Here is a 12,617-nt window from a genome sequence, read left to right as displayed (position 1 = left end):
ATATATATATATATATATTATTATACATATAAATAAAAGAAATACTTGAATTTCAGTGTCCTGGAGGCTATCCAGTAGATGGCAGTATTGTCCTGTTTAAGAGTGTCACAACATTGCTGTTTACGGCAGAAGAACTGCTTTACGGTAGACTAAACGTGACTGCTGTTGTTGTGTGTTGTTTCCGCACTGGGAGGACGTTAATGAAACTGCCTAACAATAAACCCACATAAGAAACCAAGAACTCGCCCTCGATCATTCTACAGTTATGACATCATTGGGCAGGCAAGCTGTTTATATTGTGGGAAAGCGGACGTGAGAACAGTGCTGTCCCCACTCAGGTCCGCATTGAGCTGGAGGGGGCGTGGCCTCCAGCTCCGGCTGGAATACAGGGAGTTTGTCGGGAGAACATTTCTGCCGGGAGGTTATCGGGAGAGGCGCTGAATACCGGGAGTCTCCCGGTAAAAACGGGAGGGTTGGCAAGTATGCTGACCAAGAGTGAACATTTGCAACGGAACTTGTGACGTATTGCCCTCCAAAAAGCGGGAGAGTGAAGTGGAAGCATCACTCCAGACAGGCAGGCAAAGAAGGCACTGCATGTAAGTACCTGTTCCTTGTCTTGTTGCTGCTTCTAAATGAAATATACCCTCGCTATACCGACTGTCTGTTATGTTGGAGTGACCATAATATGTTTACTAGCAATTAACTTGTCTTATTATAGCCAAAAACGTAGTAGCTAATGCTAAGCTAATTGTTAGCATTAGCTTGCTCCCATTACCTATAAAGCCACTACTGCTTTGGTTAGCAGCACATTAGCTCATCTTGCAACTAGGTTTTAGGGTGACCATTTCCATGACACCAAAAAGGAGGACATTATGCGGCATGTGACACCAAAAAGGAGGACATTATGCGGCATATCAATACATTACTATGGTGTACATAGGACTCTGGTATACTCTTATTTATAGTACAATTTTGAGTGGTTTAAAGATGATGTTTGTGTGGCTGAATAGGAAAAAACATTAAAGTCAAGTGTTTGTTAACAGTATTTGTATTTATTCAATAGGTGAGGGCGGACCTACGTCACTTCCGCCTACCAATCCCCTAGCAACCGGGAATTCGTTGAAAACAAACCAGCTCACAGCGAACACAGCATTGACAGAAAAAGCATTTAACGAGCGTTGTGGCTTGGAAGTCGGCGTTAAATCCTTCATTTACGCATTTTTACTTATTCGCACATCGTGTGAAAAAACGAAAATGTATTATTTGCGTCAGACTCGTCTCAGTGAACTTTAAAGCTTCTCAGGCTTAGCTTAGCTTGCTAGTTAGCTTAGCCTGCGCGCTACTAAGAAAGAGACGCGGAAGTTATCAACAAGATCAAGTGTTAGTGTATAAAATATTGAGAGATTTGAGGGCTACATGTATTGTTTAAGTACAACAAAGGAGAGTTTAAACAGAGAAGGGGGAGGTGGCAAAATAACCTAATAAGGAAAGTAATAGCAAGATTACGGGTAAATAATACTGGAATGTCCGGCAAAAAACCCCAAAAGAAAGCAGACTGACCCCTAGTAGCCCGGTCCTTGTAAGTTGTAGCCTTATGAAGGCGCAGTACAGCAGGCGAATAATGTACAAAATATGTCTTTGTATTGAAAAGTCTTGCAGACAGCATTTTGCAACTGTCTTGAAAAGTTGATTAAATGGCAACATGAAAATTATAGGGTTTATTGGTTTTTAAAAACCCAACTGTTAAGTGCAAATTTAAACGAAACCCGTTTTCGAAAATAGCTTGCTAGGCTATAGACTATATAGCAGGGGTCACCAACGCGGTGCCCGCGGGCACCAGGTAGCCCGTTTGGACCAGATGAGTAGCCCGCTGGCCTGTTCTAAAAATAGCTCAAATAGCAGCACTTACCAGTAAGCTGCCTCTATTTTTTAAATTGTATTTATTTACTAGCAAGCTGGTCTCGCTTTGCCCGACATTTTTAATTCTAAGAGAGACAAAACTCAAATAGAATTTGAAAATCCAAGAAAATATTTTAAAGACTTGGTCTTCACTCGTTTAAATAAATTCATTAATTTTTTTACTTTGCTTTATAACTTTCAAAAAGACAATTTTAGAGAAAAAATACAACCTTAAAAATGATTTTAGGATTTTTAAACACATATACCTTTTTACCTTTTAAATTCCTTCCTCTTCTTTCCTGACAATTTAAATCAATGTTCAAGTAAATTTATTTTTTTTATTGTAAAGAATAATAAATACATTTTAATTTAATTCTTCATTTTAGCTTCTGTTTTTTCGACGAAGAATATTTGTGAAATATTTCTTCAAACTTATTATGATTAAAATTCTAAAAAAATATTCTGGCAAATCTAGAAAATCTGTAAAATCAAATTTAAATCTTATTTCAAAGTCTTTAGAATTTTTTTTTACATTTTTGTTCTGGAAAATCTAGAAGAAATAATGATTTGTCTTTGTTAGAAATATAGCTTATATTTGTTATATATTCTAACAAAGTGCAGATTGGATTTTAACCTATTTAAAACATGTCATCAAAATTCTAAAATTAATCTTAATCAGGAAAAATTACTAATGATGTTCCATAAATTGTTTTTTTAATTTTTTCAAAAAGATTCGAATTGGCTAGTTTTTCTCTTCTTTTTTTCGGTTGAATTTTGAATTTTAAAGAGTCGAAATTGAAAATAAACTATGTTTCAAAATTTAATTGTCATTTTTTTCGTGTTTTCTCCTCTTCTAAACCGATCAATTAAGTGTAAATATCATTAATTATTAATAATAACATAGAGTTAAAGGTAAATTGAGCAAATTGGCTATTTCTGGCAATTTATTTAAGTGTGTATCAAACTGGTAGCCCTTCGCATTAATCAGTACCCAAGAAGTAGCTCTTGGTTTCAAAAAGGTTGGTGACCCCTGATATAGTATATACCGCATGTTATTTTTGTACAACAACAACTTCAGCTGTCGAACGTTATAAGGTACAAATTCAACAAGTACAACGTTAGCACGGACGGTATAGCCAAGTTGTGGTTAAGAAGGTGGATTTTTGTTCCTTATATTTACCAGAAATGAAGTGATCCGAACACACGACCCGGGACTTTGGGGGACTCCAGTGAGAACCGTCCTCGTTTTCCCGGTGTTTGTCTCGTCTCTGTGGGCTTTTATCACGCTTTGGCAGAACAAAATACAACCTTTGTTTTCCCTGTTTCCAGTTGTGGTTAGCACAACCAAAAACAACACAGTTTTTCGGCATTTTGGAGGCAGAATGACGGGTTTAACCAGCGTAGGTCGACAGGTTAAAGAGTAATGGCAACGGTTTGTTTTCAACGCCAGTCTGGTTGCTATGGCTCGAAGAACCCGTATGTAGCTCAGTTGCCCGGATGTCGGCCCTCACCTATACATTGTGGTGTTCAAAAAGTGACCACTGAGATGAATCTTTTCAAGTGCAGAGTGCCACAAAGCATAACATGTGTGGACTTAAATGTAAACAACAATTAACAGGTAACATATATCATTTAAAAAAAATGTGAGTGACATCAGACGTGCACACTGTGGCCACACCAGCGTCACACCTGTCCCAAACCTGACATCATAACAATTTAAATGTTTTATTAAAATAATTTTCTGATATAAGTGATTTTGCCCCCTTACAATGACAATAACAAAAAAAACATGTTTTTCATGACCTATGTGCTAGTATTGTATGTCTGGCTGCGGGTCCTGCCTTTAAAAGAAATTGTTACCCCTTTCAGAGATGACATTTAGTTCCTGTAACTTTCTGTCTGTAAAATACATCTTTTTATTAGCATTTATGAAATCTAGTGACAATATTTCATGGATAATGTCCTTAGATTAACATTCTTAATAAATGGCAGTAAAATAAGCACACATCTGATTGAGGAGTCAGAGTGTTACAACCTGGCATTTACACATTGTGTGGTGTTGGGGTTGTCCGACTTTTTTTGTGGCCATAAACGCAGCACTGGCTAAGTGCCATGAGTGCGTGTGTTGGTGCAGGTGAGACAGAGCGAGCGGCTTCGGTTGAAACGACGGATGACAACGTTGGTTTAAGCCTGGTTTGTATGGCAGAAAATTACCAGTTTTTATAGATAAAAGGTTTTTTTATTCATGTTTTTGGTGTGGTTACAAATAGGGATGTCCGATAATGGCTTTTTGCCGATATCCGATATTCCGATATTGTCCAACTCTTTAATTACCGATACCGATGTCCGATATTATCGGACATCCCTAATTAGTATTATTGTTTTAGTAGTATAATATAAGTAATATACATAGTAAAGTAAAAAATGTGTATATTTGTATGTTAGTAGTATTGTAGTACTACTATAATATAAGTAATATACATAGTAAAGCATAAAAGTAGTATATTTGTATATTAGTAGTATTGTAGTACTACTATAATATAAGTAATATACATAGTAAAGTATAAAAGTAGTATATTTGTATATTAGTAGTATTGTAGTACTACTATAATATAAGTAATATACATAGTAAAGTATAAAAGTAGTATATTTGTATATTAGTAGTATTGTAGATGTAGTATAATATAAGTAATATACATAGTAAAGTATACAATTTGTATATCTATATATTAGTAGTATTGTAGTACTACTATAATATTAGTAATATACATAGTAAAGTATAAAAGTAGTATATTTGTATATTAGTAGTATTGTAGTACTACTATAATATTAGTAATATACATAGTAAAGTATAAAAGTAGTATATTTGTATATTAGTATTTTAGTAGTACTATAATGTAAGTAATATACATAGTAAAGTATAACATTTGTATATTAGTAGTAGGGATGTCCGATAATGGCTTTTTGCCGATATCCGATATTCCGATATTGTCCAACTCTTTAATTACCGATACCGATATCAACCGATACCGATATCAACCGATATATACAGTCGTGGAATTAACACATTATTATGCCTGATTTGGACAACCATGTATGGTGAAGATAAGGTACTTTAAAAAAAAAATAAATAAATAAGATAACTAAATTAAAAACATTTTCTTGAATAAAAAAGAAAGTAAAACAATATAAAAACAGTTACATAGAAACTAGTAATGAATGAAAATGAGTAAAATGAACTGTTAAAGGTTAGTACTATTAGTGGACCAGCAGCACGCACAATCATGTGTGCTTACGGACTGTATCCCTTGCAGACTGTATTGATATATATTGATATATAATGTAGGAACCAGAATATTGATAACAGAAAGAAATGGGGGGAGGGAGGTTTTTTGGGTTGGTGCACTAATTGTAAGTGTATCTTGTGTTTTTATGTTGATTTAATTAAAAACAAAACAAAAAAAACAAACAAACAAAAAAAACGATACGATAATAAAAAAAACGATACCGATAATTTCCGATATTACATTTTAACGAATTTATCGGCCGATAAAATCGGCAGGCCAATATTATCGGACATCCCTAATTAGTAGTATTGTTTTAGTAGTATAATATAAGTAATATTCATAGTAAAGTAAAAAATGTGTATATTTGTATGTTAGTAGTATTGTAGTACTACTATAATATAAGTAATATACATAGTAAAGCATAAAAGTAGTATATTTGTATATTAGTAGTATTGTAGTACTACTATAATATAAGTAATATACATAGTAAAGTATAAAAGTAGTATATTTGTATATTAGTAGTATTGTAGTACTACTATAATATAAGTAATATACATAGTAAAGTATAAAAGTAGTATATTTGTATATTAGTAGTATTGTAGATGTAGTATAATATAAGTAATATACATAGTAAAGTATAACATTTGTATATCTATATATTAGTAGTATTGTAGTACTACTATAATATTAGTAATATACATAGTAAAGTATAAAAGTAGTATATTTGTATATTAGTAGTATTGTAGTACTACTATAATATTAGTAATATACATAGTAAAGTATAAAAGTAGTATATTTGTATATTAGTAGTATTTTAGTAGTACTATAATGTAAGTAATATACATAGTAAAGTATAAAATTTGTATATTTGTATATTAGTAGTAGGGATGTCCGATAATGGCTTTTTGCCGATATCCGATATTCCGATATTGTCCAACTCTTTAATTACCGATACCGATATCAACCGATACCGATATCAACCGATATATGCAGTCGTGGAATTAACACATTAATATGCCTAATTTGGACAACCATGTATGGTGAAGATAAGATACTTTAAAAAAAAAAAAAAAAAATAAGATAACTAAATTAAAAACATTTTCTTGAATAAAAAAGAAAGTAAAACAATATAAAAACAGTTACATAGAAACTAGTAATTAATGAAAATGAGTAAAATGAACTGTTAAAGGTTAGTACTATTAGTGGACCAGCAGCACGCACAATCATGTGTGCTTACGGACTGTATCCCTTGCAGACTGTATTTTTATATATATTGATATATAATGTAGGAACCAGAATATTGATAACAGAAAGAAATGGGGGGAGGGAGGTTTTTTGGGTTGGTGCACTAATTGTATGTTTATCTTGTGTTTTTTATGTTGATTTAATAAAAAAAAAAAAAAAAGAAAAACGATACAGATAATAAAAAAAACGATACCGATAATTTCCGATATTACATTTTAACGCATTTATCGGCCGATATTATCGGACATCCCTAGTTACAAACAGTTTTGCTCAATAAAGTGATTGATGGAATTCCTGTCCGTAAAGTGTCTCGACAGACGAGAATTGAACTGTGTTGACAAAGATTGTTTTATTCATTGGGGCCACTCTTGTTGTCACCTGTCACTCACAGAGTTGCATTGCAAAATCATACAGAATAAATTGTAATGTGTTTATTTTGTTTAAAGTTCAGATGGGATTTTTGGTTTCCTGCGCGGCATTAATTTGCTGTGCGCAGATGACGCGTGAGCAGTGCGCCATTGCGCAGGCGCGCACCTTAGAGGGAACGTTGGACCCTTGTTTACCTTTTTAACCAATGATAAGCAGATTGGTATCCGACACCGCTCTTAGCCAATCATTTGATATGTTACTGCGTTGGGGGCATTTTTTTACGGTCTATGATTGACTATTGCGCTGCAGCCCAGCAAAGATGAAAAAACTCCGCTCTTCAAGCCTAGTGCCTCAAAAAGGAGGTATTATAAAAGGATTTGTAGTTTGTTGCTATGATAATTATTTGTGGAGTAAATTAAGAGGACATTGTGTGGTGATGTGGCCTGTGTGTGAGTGGTGTGGGGGCTGTAAAGACAATATTGTAAATAAATATGTGCAATTCAACGACTGCTCATTATAATTGGAACTTGTGAGGAGTATCTTCTGATCTAAATACATTTACAGTTTTTCCACTGTTAATAATCAAACTTTCTGCTTTTCTTTCATAGTGCAATGTTGGTTCCTGTAAAATGTGGTCAAACCCAGAGATACGTGGCTGAAACTGAAGGGGGCTTTGACCATTTTGGCACGTTTATTAAGAAGGGTGAGTCAATACTATTTTATTTTTACTCCTTTAAAGGCCTACTGAAATGATTTTTTAAAATTTAAACGGGAATGGCAGATCCATTCTATGTGTCATACTTGATCATTTCGCGATATTGCCATATTTTTGCTGAAAGGATTTAGTAGAGAAAATCGACGATAAAGTTCGCAACTTTTGCTCGCTGATAAAAAAAAGCCTTGCCTGTAGCGGAAGTAGCGTGACGTCACAGGAGCTAGTATTCCTCACAATTCCCCGTTGTTTACAATGGAGCGAGAGAGATTCGGACCGAGAAAGTGATGATTACCCCATTAATTTGAGCGAGGATGAAAGATTCGTAGATGAGGAACGTTACAGTGAATGACTTGAGAGGCAGCGATGGACGTATCTTTTTTCGCTCTGACCGTAACTTAGGTACAAGCTGGCTCATTGGATTCCACACTCTCCTTTTTCTATTGTGGATCACAGATTTGTATTTTAAACCACCTCGGATACTATATCCTCTTGAAAATGAGAGTCGAGAACGCGAAATGGACATTCAGTGCCTTTTATCTCCAAGACAATACATCGGCGAAATGCTTTAGCTACGAGCTAACGTGATAGCATCTTGCTTTAACTGCATATAGAAACAAAAGAAATAAACCCCTGACGGGAAGGATAGATAGAAAATCAACAATACTATTAAACCGTGGACATGTAAATACACGGTTAATGCTTTCCAGGCTGGCGAAGGTTAACAATGCTGTGCTAACGACGCCATTGAAGCTAACTTAGCAACCAGACTGCACAGAGCTATGCTAAAAACATTAGCTCTCCACCTACGCCAGCCAGCCCTCATTTGCTCATCAACACCCGTGCTCACCTGCGTTCCAGCGATCGGCAGAAGGACGAAGGACTTCACCCGATGCGTTTGGCGGCCCGGAGACGTAGGAAGTCAAGGTGAAGTCGGCGGCTAGCGCGGCTAGCGCGGCTAGTGCTCCAAAAAAGTCCTCCTGGTTGTGTTGCTGTAGTCCGCTGCTAATACACTGATCCCACCTACAACTGTCTTCTTTGCAGCCTTCATTGTTCATTAAAAAAATTGCAAAAGATGTCCAGAATACTGTGGAATTATGAAATGAAAACAGAGCTTTTTGTATAGGATTCTACGGGGTACCATAACTTCCGTTACTCGGACTTCGTCACGCACATAAGTCATCATACCGCGATGTTTCAGCCGGATATTTCCCGGGAATTTTAAAATGTCACTTTATAAGTTAACCCGGCCGTATTGACATGTGTTGCAATGTTAAGATTTCATCATTGATATATAAACTATCAGACTGCGTGGTCGGTTGTAGTGGCTTTCAGTAGGCCTTTAATTTAGCTTTTTGGTAGCATCAGGTAAACAATTGATCTTCTCAGTGAAAGCAGTAACATAGCAGTACCAAAAAACACAGAACCTCATTGTTTACCAGAATGGCCTCTAAACACCAGTGGTTCTCAAACTTTTCACACTAAGTACTACCGCAGTGTTTCCCATAAACTGCCAAGTTACCTGTGGCGGTGGGGGCGTGGCTATGGGCGAGGTCACCATGACATCATCGAGTAATTTGCATAATTTACTACAATGATTTGATTTTCTCTAAAAAGGCTCAAAAAATGTATACTTACTAATTAATTATAACAGTTTTGTTTTAAACGTCCATCCATCCATCCATTTTACAATATAATTACAACACTTTATGTACATATTTATATACAGATTTGAACAATAAGTTATTCACTGAAATATATTTATTAATTGTGGTTCTTACAAAAAACATATCTTATAAAATATAAAAGCTAAAATGTCTCAAAGCTCTGCCCCTTTTATTAGTGCATACTAAATAATTTGCTTTAGCCTACTACTACAACCATATTATTTACCAGCAACATAAAGTGAAACAGAGGCAGAGGTGTCCTGCCACAGTCAGTAACAAATAAACAGAAAACAGTAGTGGTGGTAGATAGACACAGAGCTTCATCAAACATCTGATCCACTGAACAAAGAGCTCCAAAAATCTTGAACTTTAGACTGCCATCAGTTTTACTCCCTACACTTAACCATGTGTTTCCTACTGCCTGCAGACTTTGCACCCTTTGTTATATACACATGTTGTGTTTCTAATATAAATACATTTAATAAAGTCAAATACAAATAAGGCAACAAGAGAAGTATCCTACACTTCTCTTTTGTAAAGTAAATCTGAACAGCTGATATGGGCATCTACATCAACTATATGATTTGCCTGAGAAGCTGGAGAGGACAAAAAAAACAAAAACAAAAAAATACATTTTTTAATTTTTTTTAAATTTTTTATTTGTTTTATTTGTGGCGGACGTAATTCTTTTGTGGCGGGCCGCCACAAATAAATGAATGTGTGGGAAACCCTGTACCGTATTTTCTGGACTACAGAGCGCACCAGTATACCGTACAAGCCCCACCCACTACATTTTAGGATCTTCAGATCAGATAGGTCTTTATTGTCATTGCACAAGTACAATGAAACTTTGTTTTCAGCACCTATATTATTTTGTTTTCCCATATATTAGCCGCACCGGACTATAAGCAGCAGATGTATATGTTGTGAAATGAGTTATTCACACAAATATTTTGTAAATATTTATTTACATGTCCTAAGTGTTTCCAAACGGTGTCTGTAACACGGCAAAAAACCGGCTGATCAAACAAAACAGAAGTCATGGTCATGGACCCACGAGCTGCAGAATCTAGCTCTCCAATTAGCTAAACAGACTCAATAACTCCATGGAGACGTTTTTGTGAATTTATGAAACTAAAACAATACAAAAAGAATGCAGTTGTAAGTTATTAATACTGACACGGACACTCGTAAACGTGTTAGCATATTAGCTAATGTGTAACAACGCTCGCTTCCTTATGATAGCACGTACAAATACGCATGAAAACACTCCTACAGAGATTCTACTTCCGGTTCAAAGCTTTAAACGGTGGGAATTCACAACCACCTACAGTAGCCGCAACTGCAGTGGGCGAACTCGACTAGGAGATGGCGCCACAGCACAAACAATAACGCACCGTTCAATTGTCTTTGCATGTGTTGAAAAAAAACTATTTGCTTTATGGGTGTAAGTGAAGAAAAATCCAAAGCCGCAGGGTTCAAAGCATAGGAAAAAAGTAGTGGCTTATTGTCCGGACTTTTTGGTATATCCAGAAAATAATAGGTCCCAAGTACCACCAAGTGCTAACCCACAGATGACCAAAGACTAAATTTGGTCTTAACTCTTGGAATAAACTAGAAACATAAATAAATAATTAAATCATGATGAATAACGTTCTGGGCCATTTTTTAAAAAGATCTACACCAGAACTAAACTAGAAATAGATGAGCACTAATGTAACACTATGCTATTGTGAATGTTTGAATTTATATTTTGTTATATTTTATATTATTTTTTTAGTCATAGATAAGATGGGTCTTCCACTTGAGACTCAGCTTTCATTGACCAATGGGACGGGAACAGAAATGGATGCTGATGTGTTTGAGGACCTGTTAAAAATGGCGAACCTTACCATAAATGTGTCTGCAGAAAGGTAAGCTGAGGTCTAGTTATATACTGCTGACAACTGCTGTTCAAATGTACCAGTATATACACTTTCCTTTCGTCTTCTAGTTGATTTTTCAATTAATTTTGGCTTTTCATTTTGCAGGTTTGTTTCCACAAGTTTGCTAACATTACTAAGGTAAGGCTTGATAGTAAGAAGGTCTCCACAGTATCAATTAAACTGTTTGACAAAACTGCACTGGTTGACTTTAAAACTATTCATGGTTTCTTTTGGGTATGTTATCATCTCAATTTTAACTTCCCTTTTTTAAGTTTTTAATCTGTCCATATGTTGCATAGGTATTAAAGGTCATTTCCAGTCATAGTCAATGTTGTTTCAGAAATCAAGTCACCTATGATCAGTTCATCTCATGCCATGTAAACATATTTGCACTGGACTAAAAATGGTTCATAGTGGTTCAAAATGTCTTAAAATGTAGCCTGTTCAAACTGTGTATTATAATTTCTGTTAGGCTATGATTACATTTTTATTATTTTACACTAAGTCCTTCTGTTGTCAGCTCGGTGTTGTATTGAATTTGTGTTAATTCTCTGTACATTTTTGTTCAAGTGGACCCCGACTTAAACAAGTTGAAAAACTTATTCGGGTGTTACCATTTAGTGGTCAATTGTACGGAATATGTACTTCACTGTGCAATCTACTAATAAAAGTATCAATCAATCAATCAAAACCATGCAATCGGCGCCCATGTTAACTACAGAACCGTAACTTAAAAGGGTTAGCTGAACAGCTATTAAGGTATGACGCAATCGGCAACCATGTTAACTACAGAACCGTAACTTAAAAGGGTTGACTGAACAGCTATTAAGGTACGACGCAATCGGCGCCCGTGTTAACTATAGAACCGTAACTTAAAAGGGTTGGCTGAACAGCTATTAAGGTACGACGCAATCGGTGCTCATGTTAACTATAGAACCGTAACTTAAAAGGGTTGGCTGAACAGCTATTAAGGTACGACGCAATCGGTGCTCATGTTAACTACAGAACCGTAACTTAAAAGGGTTGACTGAACAGCTATTAAGGTACGACGCAATCGGCGCCCGTGTTAACTATAGAACCGTAACTTAAAAGGGTTGGCTGAACAGCTATTAAGGTACGACGCAATCGGTGCTCATGTTAACTACAGAACCGTAACTTAAAAGGGTTGACTGAACAGCTATTAAGGTACGACGCAATCGGCGCCCGTGTTAACTATAGAACCGTAACTTAAAAGGGTTGGCTGAACAGCTATTAAGGTACGACGCAATCGGTGCTCATGTTAACTACAGAACCGTAACTTAAAAGGGTTGGCTGAACAGCTATTAAGGTACGACGCAATCGGCGCCCATGTTAACTATAGAACCGTAACTTAAAAGGGTTGGCTGAACAGCTTTTAAGGTATGACACAATCGGCGCCCATGTTAACTATAGAACCGTAACTTAAAAGGGTTGGCTGAACAGCTATTAAGGTATGACGCAATCGGCGCCCATGTTAACTATAGAACCGTAACTT

At 35.7% G+C, this 12,617-nt stretch overlaps 1 long non-coding RNA gene across 1 annotated transcript in view; it reads left to right on the top strand.

The window, feature by feature from the left end:
* The first annotated feature begins 430 nt into the window (after positions 1-430).
* Positions 431-12,617, top strand: part of LOC133645129 (uncharacterized) — a 50,614-nt gene continuing 38,427 nt past the window's right edge. The window contains exons 1-4 of the long non-coding RNA XR_009824911.1: positions 431-596; positions 7,409-7,503; positions 10,960-11,092; positions 11,210-11,242. This is a non-coding gene — a long non-coding RNA (uncharacterized LOC133645129). The remainder of the gene's footprint in view (positions 597-7,408; positions 7,504-10,959; positions 11,093-11,209; positions 11,243-12,617) is intronic.

The sequence above is a fragment of the Entelurus aequoreus genome, linkage group LG28 (assembly GCF_033978785.1).
Source record: "Entelurus aequoreus isolate RoL-2023_Sb linkage group LG28, RoL_Eaeq_v1.1, whole genome shotgun sequence".
In the NCBI taxonomy this organism is placed as follows: domain Eukaryota; kingdom Metazoa; phylum Chordata; class Actinopteri; order Syngnathiformes; family Syngnathidae; genus Entelurus; species Entelurus aequoreus.
This window is presented reverse-complemented; position numbering and strand designations above follow the sequence as displayed.